Raw genomic sequence first — 21358 nt, forward strand, 5'->3', positions numbered from 1 at the left:
TAATCAAAGATTAGACAACTTGACTTCCGATGTTAAAATACAACTTGATTCAATAGCTTCTGAATGTGTCAAGAGTGGCCACGGTGGCTCAGTCAGTAACGTGGCTGACTACCATGCTCAAGGTCCCAGGTTCGATTCCCGGCCGGTTCAGATCCGGGAACTTTTCTAACGTTGGAAGCGGCCCCGGTGCCCACCCAGTGTCGAATGACATGGGTACCTGGGGGAAACCCTGGGGGGTAAAGGTGGACAGGGGCCTGATGATGATCACATCACCCCCACTCACGATCAAGAAAGTGTGGGGCGTTACCCCCACACCCCCTATACGCCTTCATGGCATGGTGCTAAGCACAGGGGAGCACTTTACCTTTTTTTTTTTACCTTTATGTGTCAAGAGAAATGAACATTTGGGAAGTATTTTAAATAGCAGTATTTCTCAAATCCGAACAGAACAAGACATTCAAAGGCAACAAATTTTAATAAACAAAGATTTGATTAGTGAATACGATAAATCTATTACAGTATGTTCATCCAAAATAATTGATATTAATAATAGATTATCATCCTTGGAAGTTGCTGCTAGTGAAAATGTACATTTTGGAATGTATATTACTGATTGTAATAATAGAATCTCGTGTTGAAGTTTTACATACTAATTATGCAAATTCTCAAGGCAATACGAAAGGAAAGCTGAAACCTTCCCTTGCACAAAATAGTTCTGAAAATAAGACATCACGTGAAAGGGTTAGAAATGCAGTTGACTTGGGGGTGATTAATTCATCTACTTATTCACCTGATGAATCTTCAACAACCCATGTGAAAACAACGTTCGATGAACCGCATGTTCGAAATCGTGTTCGCTGGAAGCGAAACAAAATATTTATTCCAACATGCAATGAGGAACATTATCGAAATAATATGTCACCTAATAGTGTACAGTTTAGGGACACAAGTAATTATGCGATTAACAATATGCAGACAACTTCTAGATTGAATTATACTATTGCAAATATTGATAAACATTCCAATGTTCAACAATGTTGTTCTGCTGATGGTGAAAATAGTTACATAAATCAAATGTTTACACACTCTCAAGAACCTAACCTTCCTGTCGTTCATCGTCATAATGTCCCTGGTGAAACGTGTGGGTTTTGTCATATTTCTTCCTTGCAGAATGAAGCTTGCAGACCATGGTTTCAAGGTGAAAGGCTTGATGCAAAGTTAATGACTGGCACAAATTGTCCAAATGCTGAAATTGGTGTTAATGAGCCAAATACAAATAACAATTACTGTGATAATCCACAAAGTCAGTTTGATTGTTGTATTTCTCCAACGTCTTTACCTGTAATTACTGTTGGGGAGGGAGGAAACAGATATGTAAAGATGAATGAACTGTCTTATTTACCCAATTTTCTGGGAAAATAGAAGACCAATTGGCTCGAGAATATCTAGAACATCTTAATTCTATGCTTGATCTTATGGGCATTCCAATTAACAAAAGGCTACAGAGAATTCAGCAGTGTTTCACCAACAGAGCTGCGTACTGGTATAGAACTCACAAATGTATGTTTTCTTCATATGATCATTTTCAAAGGGAATTCATGAAACAATTTGCAAATCCGGAAATAATACAGTCTCAGTTGTCAGTATTAAGGAACAGGAAGTATGATCCTACAGTACATGTTGATTTAGAAAGTTTTGCATTGAAAACATATTCCAATTATTGCAATTTAGTTGAGAACCCAAACGAATTGGATGTTATTCAATTAGTTATTAGCCAGTTACCAAATAATATAGCTAATAACATAACTTGTCATGAGATACGTTCTATGGACCAGTTAACAACTATGTTAAGGAAATTAGATGTTGTCCGAACTAGCAGAAGGGGACTTATTTTACTACCGGAAGAAACTGATAATAATAATAATAATAAGGTTAATAAACCCAAGAAGAATCCTGACAGTATGAAATCAAAATTTAGTGTCAAGCAAATTAATGTTAAACACACTAAAAACACTTACTCGTCTTCTAGTCAGACTTCGTTGATGGATGCTCAAGTACCCTTTACTAATGAATTTGTGAATGCTAATTCAAGATATGGACAGTTTGGAGGTAGCAATGGTAGTTTTAGAGGACGTAGAAATAATCGAGGCTATTCAGGATTTTCATATAATAACAGAAATAATTTCAGATTCCAAAGAAATAATGCATACTCTGGTATTTCCAGTGACATTACAAATAGGAATTATAATCAGGATGCTATAACTTCTCAGTTACCTAACAGTAGTCAGAATGGAAGGATTTTCTACAATAGGCAAGCGCAGTATTCCTGCTCTCGCTCCTACTTACAGTCAACCTGTTAATGTGACTTCATTACAACCACAAAATGCATCTACAACTTCTGGAATATGAAATTCTCCTCCTGGAAATGTATCAAGGACCTTTACACGACAATCTGGTATTGGAACATCTTACCAATCAACAACAAATTTAAATTAAAGGAGCAGATGGAAGTGCCTCTTTCAGATAGGCCAAATTTGAACAAACGAAATTCATTTCAAACACAGGAAATTATGAATGTACGTGATGATCGAAACCACTGCAAGTGAATTTTTTATTGGAATGGTTTGAAGAAGAACCTGAGTGGACTGTTAGTGATTATGATATTCCGGTTCCATTAGATGAAGTTCCAGTTATTCATGGAATTATTTGTCAAACACCTGTAGTTTGTATTATAGATTCTGGAAGTCAGGCAAATGTTCTAAATTTTGACGTTTGGTTTAAACTATCGTCTTTGATAACAACATTAAACTGGATAATGTGGAAGATGTAAAACTCACCGGTTTTGCTGGATCCAAGAAGTGTAAAGTTGTTGGTAGTAAAATTATTAATGTGCAGATAAAGCATGAATATTTTTCTATGGAATTCTTTGTTCTTACAGAGTTGAATGCCGATGTCATTTTAGGAGTTTCATTTTTGAGGAAATATAAAGCTATAATTGATTTTAAAGAATCAAATGTAAGTTTGTTAAATGATAAAGGAAACAAAGTTTCCATTGCTTTAGCTCACCAATATTCTTCTACAGAAGGTTTGAAGTATTGAACAAGGTCTAACTTCTGTTCCGAAGATACATTAAATGATAATGAAAGTTATTCATGTAGATTGTTACGTGATGCATCAACTTTGAATGATGATGTAGAATATATGCCATCTAAGAAATCAATTTATGAGTCTGTTTTTAGAAATGATAATTTAGACAATTCACAGAAAGCTGATTTGTTTAAACTTCTGTTGTATTGTCACGTACAATTTTTGTATAAACCGAGGAAAGCAATTGTTGAACCTTACTGTAACATCTATTACAAGCACTCCTTATCCCATACCAATATCAAGAAGACAACCTTTAGAAGAAGAGCTTTCCAAGTGGGAGAAATGGGGAATTATTTACCAGGATTCTTCACCATATCTTAACCCTCTACCCTCTACAAAAATTAGTAAGGATGAATTGCATGTATATTCTACTACTCCACATAATATGTTATCAATAGATCTTGTTGGATCGTTACCCAAATCACAAGGATATAGTTACATATTAACAATTGTTGACACGATGTCCAAATTTTTAATGGCATATCCGGTAAGGAAGGCAACGTCACGTGAAATAATTAACAAATTAAAGCTCCAGTATTTTTACCACTATCCAGCATGTAAGGTAATATTATCAGATAACTGTTCCCAATTTAAATCACAAGAGTGGAAGTTATATATGGATGACTGTAACATAAAACATATCACCATGTCAGTTTATTCACCTTTCACAAATCCTGTGGAAAGGTACAACAAAGACTTAATACGATTGTTACGATTATATACTTCGCAAAATCATCTGGACTGGGTAAAATATTTGAATCATGTAACAGTACTTCTAAATAATTCAGTTTCGGAAATAACAGGTTTCACACCTAGTGAACTTTTCCTTCATCACGAATTAAAGGATTGAATTCTCAATCAAATTAGCTTGCCAGATGATTTAAAGTTTGTGCTCTGGAAACACAAGTGTTTTATCGCCAAAGCACATATTAAGGAAAGATATAAGTCCAAACCTATTGAGTGTGATGCAAATATATTGAAGATAGCCCCAGGTGATATTGTTTTAGTGAAAAATCATGAACATAGTAGTGCAATTAACAAGAAAATTCATAAGTTTATGTAATTATGGCTTGGACCCTATATAGTTGATGCTGTGAAAAACAATTATACAATTTTGATGTCTATGGACGAAAAGAAGATAACAAGAAGGCAGAACTTGTCAAATATCAAGAAATTTAATTGTTCTGATGAGAAAAAAGAAGAATTGCTTAAACTAATGTAATTGTTATGAAGTGATGCATAAGTAGCTGTAAATTCGAACACTAAGATGACATTTTCAGAACTTTAGTAAAATGAATATTGTAAATTTGTGAATTGGTTCATTATGTCAAGTGAACTTCCTCATTATCCTGACGAGTGTGTATTAAAAGCAGGACTCAAATCTTATATATTATATATATAAAGAGAAATGTTATCTTCATTTTTTTTACCAGGAGAAGGGGGGAGATTGAGACTGTCTTATTCTCAAACTGTCATGTACGAGGGTCACTATTTATATTTTGAGCCTTGGCAACACTGATTGAAGTTAGGCGCGATTTGACGTTTGCACGGAATCTTCTGGCATTATTGACCATAACGTACTTCAAATGTTTTGTCAATAGCTTCATTTGTGTTTTTTATGTTGCCTTGGAGATTGCGCGACAACAATAAAATGGAATTAACTTGTGAACATTTTCGTGCGATGATTTTTTACGATTTTCGACGTGGATTATCAAGACAAGAGTGCATCGATCAACTTACTTCCACATTTGGCGATGAAGCCCCATCCTTTGCCACTGCGAAACGCTGCTATAACGAATTTAATCGTGGCCGCCATTCGCTCACCGACGAGATTCGCGAAGGTCATCCAAAATCAGTTGTTGTTCAAGAAAACATTGATGCTGTGCAAAACCTAATACTGCAAGACTGTCATGTGACATACTGTGAGATTGAGGCAACCATAGGCATTCGTTCCACCAGCATATATAAAATATTACATGATCATTTACCTGTGAGAAAGGTATGTTCTCCTTGGATCCCACACAATTTGACAAAAACTCAAAAAGATGCTTGCGTCAATTGGTGCAAACAAATGCTCAATAAATACAATCGTGGTGCTTCAAAAGACGTATATAAGATTGTAACAGGTGATGAAATCATGGATATATGCATATGAGCTGGAACATAAACAGCAGTCGACTGTATGGGTGTTTCAAGATGAACCCAATCCAACAAAAATTGTTCGCGCTTGAAGCACATCGAAACAAATGGTCGCCTGTTTTGTCAGGAAAACTGGTAATGTGGCAACGGTGCCTTTAGAGGAACGTAGAACGGTCAACTCTGAATGGTACACAACAATTTGTTTGCCAGAGGTCTTCGGTCAAATACGGAAAACAAACAAACACCATCGGATCATTCCTCATCAAGACAATGCCAGCTGTCACACATCTCGTCTAACAACCGACTTTATGAACAGTCAAAAAATCGAATTGATGGGTCATTCGCCGTACGGTCCTGATTTGGCACCCAATGACTTCTTCTTGTTCCCGAATGTCAAGAATAAATTGCGTGGACAACGATTTTCATCGGCGGAAGATGCCGTTCATGCGTTCAAAAACCATATTATGGAGGTGTCTCAAGAAGATTGGAAAAACTGCTTTGACAAATGGTTCGAACAAATGCAAAAGTGTATTGACCATAAAGGAGAATACTTCGAAAAACAATAAAGCAGTTTTCAATGCCAAATTCCTGTTTTTTCATTGTTAGGCTCAAAATATAAATATTGACCCTCGTACAAAGCTAATAGTATTTATGTTATTGATGTTGTTTTTAACTTATGCATGTTTGTTTTATATATATATTGCTATAATCATCTTATCACGCTGTCTAAAATACCAGATCATCTTGCTGTAACCATAGCAACGAGAAATAATAAGTACTAAAAATGGTGATGGAAGTAGTGAGATTTTCTGCGCCTGTATTGTATTTATTTTAAATATCACGGTTAATGTTAATTAATAAATTTTTTTTTGCATTGATAATTGTTCTGCAAGTTTAAGCACAGCGGCGGTTATCACGATCCCCAAAAGACATTCCTACGTGGCAATGAATTTTTGGAAGAGTATAGATTGGCTAGGCAGGAAAAAAATACTAAAGGTGTACAGTAATTTTCGACTATGGATCCCCAAATGACATTCCTACATGGCAAAGAATATTTGGAAGAGTAGAGCTTGGTTACCAGAAGAAAAAAAAATAGCTAAGGTTTACAGTAATTTTTGACTGGATCCCCAAAAGACATTCCTACGTGGCAATGAATCTTTGGAAGAGTATAGCTTGGTTGCCAGGAAAGAAAAATATTAAAGGTTTACAGTAATTTTTGACTTAAGATCCCCAAAAGACATTCCTACGTAGCAAAGAATCTTTGGAAAAGTATAGCTTGGTTACCAGGAAAGAAAAATAGTAAAGGTTTACAGTAATTTTTGACTATGGATCCCCAAAAGACATTCCTACATGGCAAAGAATCTTTGGAAGATTATAGCTTGGCTAGCTAGGAAAAAAATAGTAAAGTTTTACAGTAATTTTTGACTGTAGATTCCCAAAAGACATTCCTACGTAGCAAAAAATCTTTGGAATAGTATAGCTTGGTTACCAGGAAAAGAAATACTAAAGGTTTACAGTATTTTTTGACTGGATCCATAAAAGACATTCCTACGTGGCAAAGAATCTTTGGAAGAGTATAGCTTGGTTACCAGGGGAAAAAAATATTAAAGGTTTACCTTATTTTTACTATGAATCCGCAAGAGAAATTTCTACGTGGCAAAAAATCTTTTGAAGAGTATAGCTTGGTTACCAGGAAAAAAATACTAAAGGTTTACAGTACCTAGGTATTTTTACTATGGATCCCCAAAAGACATTCCTACGTGGCAAGGAATCTTTGGAAGAGTATAGCTTAACTAGCCAGGAAAAAAATAATAATAAAGGTTTACAGTATTTATTGACTATGTATCCCCAAAAGCCATTTCTATGTGGCAAGGAATCTTTGGAAGAGCTTAGCTTGTCTAGCCAGGAAAAAAATAATGATAAAGGTTTCCAGTATTTATTGACTATGGATCCCCAAAAGACATTTCTATGTGGCAAGGAATCTTTGGAAGAGTTTAGCTTGTCTAGCCAGGAAAAAAATAATGATAAAGGTTTCCAATATTTATTGACTATGGATCCCCAAAAGACATTTCTATGTGGCAAGGAATCTTTGGAAGAGTTTAGCTTGTCTAGCCAGGAAAAAAATAATGATAAAGGTTTCCAGTATTTATTGACTATGGATCCCCAAAAGACATTTCTATGTGGCAAGGAATCTTTGGAAGAGTTTAGCTTGTCTAGCCCGGAAGAAAATAATGATAAAGGTTTCCAGTATTTATTGACTATGGATCCCCAAAGGACATTTCTATGTGGCAAGGAATCTTTGGAAGAGTTTAGCTTGTGTAGCCTGGAAAAAAATAATGATAAAGGTTTCCTGTATTTATTGACTATGGATCCCCAAAAGACATTTCTATGTGGCAAGGAATCTTTGGAAGAGTATTTGATTTATTGTGTTTTATTTGATTTATTGAGCAATTTTCACACCGAAAGTACCCCTGGGGGCATTGGTGCATGTACATTACAAAAATACAACATGTTGACATCGCACATAATATATATCTATAAATCAATTTGGCATATTTTTTTTTATAATAATATAACATAATATAATAGTAAAAACAGAATGACAAATTATTTGTTGAAGTGAACTAGTGCTGTAAAAGTACATGTTATATAGTATATACAATCTAAATTTATTTTATCAAGTTATTTAATTCTTGAAATTCTTGAACTGAATATAATGTGTATTCCAATAACAATTTTTTCACTTTACTTTTAAAGATTGTGGTTCTCTCAAAATGTTTGTAACTTTTTGGTAATATATTGTATAACTGGATGCCTGAGTAAAAAGGTCCTGTTTGGAATGCAGTTAGCTGCACTTTGGGAATGTGGAAGTTATCTTTTTGTCTGGTATTGTAATCGTGAGTGTCTATGTTCCTTGGATAGTTCGATTTTGTTTCGTGTATGAAAGTAAGTGTTTCAAGTATGTACAAACTTGGAAGTGTTAATATACGTAATTTTTTGAAAAGCGGTTTACATGTATCAGTTTTATGTGCATTTGCCAAAATACGCAATGCTCTTTTTTGAATTTTAAAAATCCTCTGCGATTGAGCCGAGTTCCCTCAAAATTGGATACCATACCTCAAAATACTTTCGAAGTTTGAGAAATAGATATTTAGCAAACATACTGTATTGAAACTATTTTTTAAGGTTCTTAATTGGTAACATAGGGTGTTTAGCCTCTTGCATAAATGATCTATGTGAACTTTCCAGTTTAGACACTCGTCTATAAATATTCCAAGAAATTTTGTATTGTTAGTAGCTGTTATAACGGCATGCCCTACTGTGAAATTATATTGCTTAATAGAAGAGTTTTTGGCTCTAGATACACCAAATTTTATTATATTAGTTTTTTCGTTGTTCATAGAAAGTTTGTTTGCTGAAAACCAGCTTTGTAGTTCAGTAAGAGCTTCTTCCGTTTTTTGAATTAAAGTTACATCATTAACAGAATCTACCAAAGCCGTAGTATCATCAGCGAAAAGAGTAACTTGGGCAGTTTCAACATTTGCTGGAAGGTCATTTATGAACAATAAAAACAATAGGGGTCCTAGTATCGATCCTTGGGGGATTCCAATAACCACATCTTTCAATTCGGAGTAATATGTTGTTTGCGTCCCATTATTGGATAAGCTATTTATTGCAACGCTCTGTTTTCTATTCGATAAATAGGATTCTATTAATTTGTTTGATAGACCGCGGATTCCGTAGTTTTTTAATTTCTCTAGTAGTAAGTGATGATTCACACAGTCAAACGCTTTTGATAAATCACAAAAAATTGCAACAACAGAATACGTTTTGTTTATGGCGGAAAGAATATTATCAATTACATCAAAAATGGCATTTTTTGTTGTTTTCGATTTCACAAACCCATTTTGTTGCTTTATGAGTATCTTTTTATCTTCTGCATACTTTATTATCCTATTATAGATTAATTTTTCGAAAATTTTTGAAAAAATTGACAATAAGGAAATTGGTCTGTAGTTTTCAATTTTTGTTTTATTTCCTTTCTTATACAAGGGTATTACTTTTGATATTTTTAGAAAATCTGGAAAGCTGCCATTTTCCATACACTCAATTAATTTAGCCAAAGGCTCGTTAATGTACGTGCATACCTCTTTGATCACGTTAATCGGCATTGAATCTAGCCCTGTTGACTTTTTGTTTTTCATATTTCGAATTATGTTGGAAATTTCTTCGTCTGTAGTAGGGGTCATATAAAAAGAATGCGTGAAAGATCTTTTCACATTATTTAACTTTTCTTTGTATGTGTCCGTTACGGTGATGTTACGTTGCAGGTTAAGTGCTACATTAACAAAATAATTATTAAAAGTATTAGCTATTTTTTGCGGATCTGTCTCTATTACATTACCTGTTTCTAATATGATATCTTGATTCGTGTTCGTTTTTTTACCTGTAATATGATTAACTATTTTCCATAGTTCTGCAGTTTTGTTTTCTGAATTATTCAACATTTTATCAACATACAATTATTTGCAATGTTTTAATGTTTTCTTGTAATTTTTGTTGAACTGTTTGTAATGATCTTTAAGGGTAGGGCTGTTTGCATATTTACTCTGTTTATGCAATGATCGCTTTAATTTGCTAAGATTTTTAATTTCCTTGGTTATCCATAGGCAATTGTTTTTGTTGTGAACTCGTGCTTTTTTTTATGGGAAAACATTTATTAAAATGGTATCTTACAGTATCAAGAAATTTTTCGAATTTCTCGTTTACGTGAACAGCCATATTGTTTATAAAATCCCATGTTTCTGATTTAAGCGCATTTCTGAATTTTGAAATGCTCTCATCATTGTTTGTGGGTCTGACAAATCTGAATTTTGCGCGTGGTTTATGATTTCGCTTGTCTTCTATTACGTTTACCTTAATAAGCTGAGAATCATGGTCAGAAAAACCTATCCAAGTTTCTACTAAATATTTATTAACGTTTATATTGGTAAAAATATTGTCTATTGTACTTTTTGTTTCTTTGGTGATTCTAGTTGGAGTTGTAATTGTATGAAACAGACCAAAAGAGTTCATTACATCCAGAAAACTATTTTTTTCTGCTGTGTCTTTAGCTACATCAATGTTAAAATCTCCACAAACAACAATATTCTTTTTGGAGCATTTTGTTACGAGATCTAGTAATAATGTTAACTTGTTTAAGAAGACATCCATATTTCCACTAGGCGTTCTATATATTGATATTACGCATAAGTTGTAAATAGCTATTTCAATTGCTGCGCATTCGAAGTCTTGTTCTACAGACAACTCAACAGCTTGTTTTATTTCAACTACGTTACTTTTAAGTTCATTCTGAGTGAAAATTAAAGACCCGCCTCTTATTATATTTGGCCTACTGTAACTAGATGCAATACATAAATTATCAATATAATTAAACTTTGTTTCATCTTTCACTAACCAGTGTTCAGTGCAACAAAAAAAACTAATTTCATTGTTGTTTTCTTTTTGTTCCTCGAAAAATATATGTATCTCTGACGCTTTTGATGTCAACCCTTGAAGGTTGCTATGAAATAAGGTGATAGTTTCTAATGCTAGGTCACTGCTCGACGGATTCTTACCTCCCCTTTGTCCCGATCTCCCACTCCACAGGACTCACTTGTTTCAGTTCCTTAGCTGCATCCTGGAATCCTCGGAGTTCGATAGCCGGGGTGACGTGGGTTGGGGGTGGGGATAGCAGCAGACACTCGTGATTCACGTTCGACGCTTGTATTCTCATTCACAGATGCATTTCCAGGAATTTCCTGCGTTGCCATATTTCTTTCAACGGAACATGATCTTGCATATTTTTCGCACTGTTGCAAGGAATAACGCACACCGTTAACAACGAGATGATCGTAACGAAGGAACGCACTGTCACCGCACTTCCTGGCTTCTTCGAGATGAGGTTTTAGCTCGTTTCTAATGTGATGCACACGATCAGAGTAATGCTTCGAAACCGCTACACCACACTGTTTGAAACTTTTAGATTTCATCAGTATTTTCGTCCTGTCTTTGAACGAGAGAAACTTGGCTACAATCGGACTGCAGCCTCTTCTTGAGCCAAAGCGATGGACCCTCTCGAACAAATTTCCTCCTAGCGCAATGCCTGTATTCTTTTCTATCACTTGGCATAGTATTTCCTCAGTCCTCTCCCATGTTTCCCGTTCTTCCTCCTGGACGTTGTAAAAAACGAGGTTGTTCCTTTTAGATTGGGACTCAAGGTAGGATACTTGATCATTTAACCTGGCGTTCTCTTCTTTTAAGAAGTCCATTTCTTGCTTAATGGCCTTCACGTCCTTCTTGAGAGACGACAGTTCTTCCCGGAAACACAGCACGTTCTTATTTATCTCGTTCACTTGGGACGATAACTGTTCCTGACCTTCCGTCAGCAATCTATACAGATTCTCGATAGTCATCTTCTCAGAGTCTGGACCCGGGTTTTGCTCTATTCCTCCAATGATGAGCAGCATGCAGAGAACTCCGAAACACAAAACACATTGGGCAAGCCATTGCCCGTTCCCAGCCCCGTTTCCTGTAATTTTCTTCCATTTAGAAGCGTTGAAAAGTCCTATGCGGGCTCTGTAGGATTCCACGCCTATCCCCATGGTGAATGTGGGTCACCCAGGAGCGTCTTCGAAACCGGTCTGTGCGCGTCAACTGACAACTAACATATAGCTTAACTAGCCAGGAAAAAAATAATGATAAAGGTTTCCAGTATTTATTGACTATGGATCCCCAAAAGACATTTCTATGTGGCAAGGAATCTTTGGAAGAGTATAGCTTGTCTAGCCAGGAAAAAAAAATAGTAAAGGTTTCCAGTATTTATGGACTATGGATCTCCAAAACACATTTCTACGTGGCAAAGAATCTTTGGAAGAGTTTAGCAACCAGAAAGCAGATGCTGAAACCTGAGGGATTCCCCCCCTCATCAACCCTAGAAATATCATATTGTGTATATGTGTGTGAATAGGAAAATGCATTGTGAGTGTCAGAAACATATTTGAGAAGATTTGGGTCAAATAAGATTTACATGTACTAAAAGATATGGTGATTAGTTTGTGTTCGTGTGAATTTCAGTAAAATCTTTTTTTAAATCTTGCTTTGACGTAGATTTAGATAGAACATGGCAGTTTTCCTTTTAACAAAATATGAAATCTATAGGTAATAACATTAGCTAGCTCGGTTTTCTTTTGGTCCCGGGTTCGAATCCTGCTCGTGTTTGGTTGTTTGTGAATGCCCATTCATCAATTTCATCACTCATCCCCATCTTCGCAAATTAGCCAAGAGGCACAAAACGCGAAGTAATATAGACTAAATCAGTCAATCTGTTTTCTTTTCTTTGCTGGCATATGTATTGCTCAGGAGAGACTATTTAATGGATTTCATAAAATTCAAACTTAAAATTATGTTTCTCAGAAACTGGTATCCACACGACTAATTCCTAATCGACTAATAGCCGCTAATGCTTGACCCATCTTGACCTATTCCACAAAAATTCTGAGAGATTAAATTACACATTACTACAGAGATGGCAGAACCTTTGTAAGTAATATCGATGTATTAGAAACATCCAGACACAATTACCCGTAAATAAAAATGATAGAAATTCAGCTAAGGTGGAAGGATATATACTTTACTACCTGAAACAATGTCACTTAAATATTCAATTATTAAGTCAGTAAAAAATAATTTACTGAAAAATCCAATCTCCTACATGTGTATGTTTTAGATAATTCTTAATAAAAGAAGCCTTCTTATAATTTTTTACTATAGATCCCCAAAAGCCCATCCCTACGTGGGAAACAAATCTTGGGAAGAGTAGGGTCCTTGTGTTCCTTAGTATATATTACTAAGTTAAAAGTTCGATTATATCTATTCTTGTTGACAAACATCCTCTTCTTTATATCACCCCAATTTAACTCGTGAGGAATATTTTATACCAGAAAATTAGTAGAAATTTGTCACGAATGAAACCTCTATGCCACTGTACGTTGTATATGAATTTTCTCAAAATATTTTTATTCCATTGTTGAACCATGGTAATCAATGTTATGGTAGGAATTCGCAGGTCAAAACCACAAAAGCAGATGCATAAACTTAACACTACAGTCACCTAATATGAATTATAATAAGAAATCCCAGCACAATTTAGCATAACTTCCAGTTTAAAGAGAACTTTTCTTATTGCGAGTTTGACAACTCTGATTCGATTACTCCTTATAAAGTTTATTTTTATAGTCTCATATGCTTTACAAAATGCATATTTCGTTTTACTGAGAATGTATTCTCATGCGATGGTTGTTGTCCCGCTGTGTCTGTGTCCATCCATCCAATCCTAAGTTGCCTGCCATTCTAAATTTCCATCCAATGCCCTTTTTTGTTTTAACTTGAATGACAGCATTGCATACGAGCTGGTTGCAAATTAGTGGATTCCACGTATCCTTCCAATCAGTAGCGTGTGCTGGGTTCAAATCCTGGGCTATCTCTTCATATCATAATATTCAAATAGAAGGCTCTTTTTGTTCAATTTCTTGGAATTTGAAGTGATGTGACATTATGATTAAAAATACATACATAACAATTTAGAAATAATTATACAAATGTCACTGCTTCATTAATATAGAAACACTAAGGAAAGGATTTCAAATATATCATGGTTATTTATAAAATATAGAGGGCAATATTGTGAACTTTTTATATATAGGCCTACGTGCGAGAATAAGATATGCGATAAACTTCTTACCTTAAATATTTAATTCGAACAGGAATTCCGTTCTTCTCTTGCTGACCTATATGGTAATTAGAACAGCGTATTAGGCCAGGGGTCCTGGGTTCAAATCCAGGCATGGACATGGATATTCGTTGTGAACGTCCCTTCATCAATGTCATCATATCGTCAGTCATCCTCATAATCGCGATTAGCTAAAGTGGCAGAAAAGCAATGCTAAATAACAAATCAAATCCATTCTTCTCTTCTTTGGGATGCCAGAGGCCTACATATCTTGCCGATTTGAAGCTTATCCTCATGCAAAAGCAGAGTAAATTGTATCATCAACAGTTCGTTAATTATGTCACTCATTTTCGTTCACTACACGACGCGGCACAGATCACTCAAAACTTAACGTAATTCACTCACTCACTCAGCGGCCTCCAACTACTGCATGTGTTGAATGGTACAGTGTTGTTTTGGCCTAGAGGACAAATTCCCTATGACATGCCAGCCACACTTTTCCCATTTCTGCAATAGTAGCTTCGTTTCAAAATTTCCCTTTCCTGGGAAGTATCCCATGCTGGTTAGCGAGTTTTGTACAATTGGCATCGCTCTACCGCTGAGAAGACAGGAGTCTTCAGCGAACGTAAGCCAAGGTGCCTCAGGCAGTGGTTGGAAAATAGAATCTTCATGATGAAGCTTGGTGGTGGCTCAGAGCATGGTGATGGTCTAAAGTAAAGGCGCCCATAAACTATCATTTTTCCCCATGGTCGTTATTTGAGAGTGAAGCATGTCACATTTGCTAATTGATTATTTCCTGTATTTAATCTGGGCTTCGGAGACAGCCTAACTAGCCTAGAATATACACGCCTGCTTCCAATAGACACAAAGTATCCCTGTCATGGTTGATTATATTCCTGTCACATTAATATGAACTTTTGACGAATCAGACAACATTTCGTAGTTTCAAACGTCATGAGTACAATTATGAACCATTCCCAACTTGCTATCTTGAAATACTTAACCTTTTTAAAATGCATTTCTTATTATTTGTTAAAAAAGTGAAGGCTTCTAGTTTTGTTGATGGACTGTTTTCGGAAGTTCACAATAGAGTTTAGAGTCAGAGCAAATATTCAATCAATACACTTTGCTTTCTTATATAATGAAAGTTCTAGACTTAAGTTTTTCAAAATGCAAGAATGGATGAATAAAGATTCTGTAGTACCAACTGTGATTTTTGAGAAACTGATTAGTGTAAGAAAATATAAACAATATTATGCAGTTATTATCTTGAAATTTTTCTCCAGTTTTATTAGTAACAATAAATAATATTAATTGAAATGCTCGGGTGTGAAACATGGTAAGTGACATTTTGGTAATTTTTGAGTTACAAAATAAAATGTGCCATTCTTCAATTTTCGAGTGAAATTGCCGTATCGTACAATTTGCATTGGACTCAGTGAAGCCTTGTAAAATTGGTAAACACACAACAAAAACAATTTATCTACAGTATAGCTTCTAATATTTTTTTTCTTAATGAATTCATAAATGACCAAAATGTCACCATGTATTACACCTTAGCCCTTCAATTATAGTACTGCAACATAAACAACAACAACAATAATAATAATAATGCTCATTTACTGCTCCGATTTCCTTTCACATCCCCCATGCAAAATTTCAATTTGAATACTTTGTTCGAGACCAAAACTGTAACAAGAACGATTTGTGATTTGTGGTCGACACGCCACTGATTCAAGCTTCAAAATGCAGTGGTACCTTGAAATGACTTTAGCTCAGAGACTATTTGCCCTGGAGATATGAACGATATACCGTTGTACGCAGAATGAATCACAGATTCAGACGATATATAATTTATGCACATTCGGCATATATATGGAGGGGGAAAGGGGGGGAAATCCCATGAATATACTTTTTTTTAAAAAAAAATGGGGTTTCACCCTACCCGCCCCCCCGAAAAAAAGGATATCAAAAGTTCAAAATGCACATAGAAATTATCGCTGGCATGTAAGAAACAGAAAAATATTTGCATCATTCTCGTATGATCAATGTAACTTGAGTTGTACCCCAAAAGGAATGGCCCGACCCTGTGGCCGAGTGGTTAGCACATCGCGCTGTGACGGCAAAGGTCCTGGGTTCGAATCCCAGTCGGGCTTGGTTGTTTGTGAATGTCCATTCAACAATTTCATCATTTCATCACTGATCCCCATCTTCGCAAATTAGCCAAGAGGCACAAAACGCGAAGTAAAATAACCTAAAATCAATCAATCAAACCAAAAGGAATGGTGGGCACGCCACTGATTCAAACTTCAAAATGCAGCGGTACCTTGAAATGACTATAGCTCAGAAACTAAATGCCCTAGAGATATGAAAGATATACCGTTGTACGCAGAATGAATCACAGATTCAGACGATATATAACTTATGCACATTCGGCGTACATATGGAGGGGGAAAGGGGGGAAATCCCCTCAAAAGTACTTTTCTTAAAAAAATGGTGTTTCCCCCTGCCCCCCGAAAAAAATGTCAAAATGCACAAAATGCAAAATTTATGCAAATTTGGCATATATATGGAGGGGGGAGGGAGAAAACCCCCAAAAATTATTTTAAATATTTGTTGAAATGTTTGAAATTTATCTTTTCCCTTGAAAAGAGATGCAAAAGAGAAGTCCCTTTTCCCGCCTTTTCACCTCCATTTTCATGAAGAAAAAAAAAGGGTGCAAGAAACATTTCTGTTAAATACATGTGTTAGGAACAATATTAAAAAAAAATCGAAATTCTAGCCAAAAGTAGAAAAGTTATAACGTAAAAACTATGACCTTGACACAGCGTCTCGATCGAGACACTTGGGACCATGAGGCTTACTTTTAGGTATCTCGATCGAGGCGCTTGGGATCCAAAAGGTTAAACAGCAACTTCTGCGTGAAAGATAGAAATAATCCTAACCATCTTGGATTTGAAAAAGAATAATTCAAAACGTTGCATATACTATTTGGGATAATTGGGATAATTATTAGCCCCTATAACTTGAATTAGATGTATAAATATGCAAATAATATAATAACATAAAATAGAACATAAATATGTACGTGAATCATGAACAGTAATCAAATATAAATAATTTTATGCAAGTTATTGACTTGAAAGCATACAAATAAGATATATTCCAATATATGAATGAAATTTGGCTAACATGGTGGTCGTTACACACAGAAACTTTTGAGTGATCGCTATCACGTGAAACGTGGCATGGTTGGAACAAAAGCAGTATATGCTATGTTGATGTCATTCAAAGCATGGGTAATGTGCGGAAGATTAACGTCTACTGTTCATTTTAGATCGTTTTCCGTGACAGAACAAGTGAAAAAGTTTTTGTGTGTTATCACTAGAGTTGCAATGGATGCTTTTTTCTGATAAAAAGCCAGCTTTTTTAAAAAATAAAACTGGAAATTTTGGCTTTTTACCAATTGCAGTAAACCAATTTCACTTGCAGTGTTAGTCAAGAATTTCGTAATGTCATATTTTGGAACTAGCTAAATAATTTTACATGGTGCAGCAACCAAAAGACACATATTTTTCATTTCTTCTACAGTGTGTCCAAAAAGTCACACAACCGAGACTTTGAAACGTAAATCAAAAAGTGATTGAAACCTAAATCTTACATTGCATATTAACTTTGTCCGTGTGAATATTTTTTAAACATTAAACCAGAAAATCGTGTTGTACATGGAACATTCAGTATGGGGAGAGAGATACTAAGGTGTAAGAAAGGTTTTGTACAAATGAAAACAAACATGGAGTTGCTTGCAAAAATTTTTGAATGTGCATCGATGGCCTCTGTGATTGTTTACCAAATTTTTAAAAGAATAATAAATCTTTAAGCATTTTATGTATTACAGACAATTTATGGAGTTAATTATGGAATATTCATACGAAAGTACGTTTTTCTAAAAAAGAAAATTACAAAGTGTACTAGCAACATTGGTTGTGTTACAGGGCAGTACCAGGTGTGTCTGACATCTGGCTATGTTACTCAGTGTCCAGATGAAAGAAAATATTTTGAAATTTATCGTACAAAAAGATAGATTATTTTTTTTACACCTTAGTAACTTTTTCTCCATACTAAACGTTCATGTACAGCATGATTTTCTAGTTGAATGTTTAGAGAATATCCACATGGACAAAATTTATTCGCAGTGTAAGATTCATATCTCTATCGCATTTTGTACAAAAGTTAACGTACAGTCAAAATCTCAATTGCGTGACTTTTTGGATACCCTGTAGTTACTAATTTGTTTTTGCCACATGTGAGTTTATGTCTGTGCCTACCCAATGGCATAGTGGTAACTGTTATCTTGTAATCAATCGGAACCAGGTTTGATCGTCAGTGGAAACATTTTGCATATAGATTTGGATTCAGTTTTAAAACTGTAGGCCCAATCCTGATTAGACTGATCATAAAATGAACTTTAAACAAACTTTCACATGTTTGTGCCATTGATGTCACAAAATGAATTAAATGTTAATATTAGACTATTAGATATTTGTGGACAATTAAAAACTTTTACTATTGATATATTTGTGTAGATTTAGATCCCAATGTAACTTATAAGTGTAAGTACTGTTGTTGGAAAAAAATGGCCAGATATATATAAAATAATGATCTCACCTTGTAATCAAGCGGTTTCTGGTTCAATCCCCGGTGGAAGCACATTGGTTCAGGACCCATTTTAATCTGTAGGTCTAATCCCAATTAGAAAATGTGGGCATAAAAAGGACTTAAACAACAAAAATTTTACGGAGAAAGTCAGATTTTTTTAATGAATTTGTTTTCCATTTGTGGTCAGTCTATTTCTGTTTCTGCCTCATTTTTGGACCACTGTGCAATAGGACAGTGTTTCTCATCTGCCAGGCTGTGGCACAGCAAGAGTTCATTAGATTGGTTGTCAACTATTTTGAACCTCATTTTATATTTGTCAACAAGCTTAAGCATACACACATAGATGCCATAATTTATTTATTAATAGTATTTAATTTCAAAGGTGCATATTAATGTGTAAAGTTTAAAAATTAGAAAGGAATAACATTTTTGAGCAGGTCATAGACTTTTATAAAATTAATTTACTGCACTGTGGTCTCTCAACGGTTGACAACCACATTAGGTGGCCAAAATACAAGATTTGCTCCATGATCAGGTTTACCAGCAATGATGTCAAATTATAGATGATGTACCTGAAAGCAAGAATACAAATATTTTATGTTAAATAGAAATGTAAAGGGGTTTGATACTAAATTTTCTACTTTAGATATAGGCCTCCCCGGTGGTATGGCTATTGGCAATGTCATCATCTTGTAATCAAGGGGTCCTGGGTTCGATACCAGGTGGAGGCTCATAGTGGTTTGGATCCCACTTTAAACTGTAGGTCCAGTCCCGATTAGCCTTACTGTGCATAAAATGGACTTAAAACACCAAATCAATCAATCATTTAAACTGTAGGTCCAGTCCCAATTAGCCTTTTTGTGCATAAACTGGACTCAAAACCAAATCTTAAAGAAAAAACTGTATTATTGAGGGTACATTCTATGGGTGTTTTAAGAGATGTAGCAATAATTTCTTTCTTTCTTCCTTTTTTTGCTTTATGTGCACATTCATATACCAAATTAAAATGTTGAAAATTATATTATACTATTAGATTCTATTTACAAAATACATACATAGCTACTCTAGTTATGCAAGTGTTTAATAAGGCCATTGAAATATGAGGTTAACACTTGAGGAAAAACATCCATTCAAAAAAGGTTGCATTGCTGCAACTACTGCTTGTGTCTAGTTATGAATTCCATGTCAAAAGTTTATTTTAAATTTAGATATTAGTGACTTTTTACAGTAGAGAGATAAATAAAAATCTGTGGAACAAGGAAAATGCAGCCAAGTAATGTATTTTCATTGATTTGAAACACTTCGGGGGGAAAAGTCGAAAAAAGCCCAACTAAAGAATCCACAGGAAATAACTTCTTTTTTTTTTTAAAGCCATTTTTTTTTCAACCACTTCCAACTAGTTACCACCCCGTGGAATTAATTAAATTTATAAATAAATCAGGAAAAAAGAATTGATTGACAGAAGATTGGCATGGGGGATAACACTGAAATGCGGCAGGAAATTACGAAAAATGCACAATTCTACTCACTTCATTTTTTGGAAAATGATTATACGGTATATTACCATGCAAGTAAAGTTTTCAATTGTACTTTATAAAGAAAACATTTTTTTTGCTTGAGTCATGAAGCATCTTGCCAAATGCATCCAGATAAACAATGTATTATGTATGAAATTTGGAACAGGTTCGTAGTCAATTAAGTGCGAAGATGAAAATAGTTTGAGAATGAATTAATGTCTTAAATGTAACCGTAAAAAGAAAATGGGATGCTAATATTGATGTTTCATTCAGTATGATGTACGATAGCTTACTGAGAATTCTATTTTTGGTATTAAACCAGTGTGCCTCCTTAGAGGAAGAACTGCAACGATATGTTTGCATTTTTCTCCTCCCCAGTTTGTCAAGTACAGGTCAATTGCTTTAATTTCAAATCATTTCCAAGAGCCCCAGTGGAAGTGCAGATGATACAACACTGCTTTGAAGAACCAGTGTATATTAGTTCCCTCTGCATTTTCTGTTATTTTGCCAATCATAATTAAATGCTTCATTCTCAGCACAGCTTCACCTTCATTGTATAGTTCCTGGTATTCACAATATTTACAAATATAGTGTAACTTCAAAGTTTCTTCCATAACATCCATGACCACATGCTACTACTTCCTACGTACTACTAACTGAATGTAAACAAAGGATGTATCCTACGTACAGCACCATATTGGAAGTGACACTAGCGTTCAGGTAGTAATTTTAATTGCGAATTGAGCTGACCATTACTGAGATTGCAACATTGTAATGAAGCATTAATTGGGGCTGTTCCACAGATGAAAGCAACATCGTATATGACTGAGATATTTCCACATAAACAAGTTTCAGTCTCAAGATATTTCATATTTTTACGACTGGTATACAAGAAGCTACACACAGTTGAATTCACTTATGTAAAAAATACACTAAAACGAACATTTTTGTCTGAATAGAGAACAGAGTTAAAATCACTTTGTCTTGCTTTTATCTAAGAGCAGAGGTATATTTTACTTTTTGCCTCCCATGGAGTACAATTTTACAAGTATATAAACAGAGAGATTAATATTTTTGACGTGCATTGTGGTCAACACTGAAGATTTTTGGCAAGATTTTTATGTGA

The 21358-nt window shown here is 34.8% G+C and overlaps 1 protein-coding gene across 6 annotated transcripts in view; it reads left to right on the forward strand.

The window, feature by feature from the left end:
* The window catches only part of LOC145986507 (dnaJ homolog subfamily C member 28), a 70347-nt gene that overhangs the window by 12771 nt on the left and 36218 nt on the right, over positions 1 to 21358 (forward strand). The gene's annotated exons all lie outside the window — the stretch shown is intronic.

This window comes from Lepisma saccharinum, chromosome 4, assembly GCF_977018435.1.
Source record: "Lepisma saccharinum chromosome 4, izLepSacc3.1, whole genome shotgun sequence".
NCBI lineage: Eukaryota > Metazoa > Arthropoda > Insecta > Zygentoma > Lepismatidae > Lepisma > Lepisma saccharinum.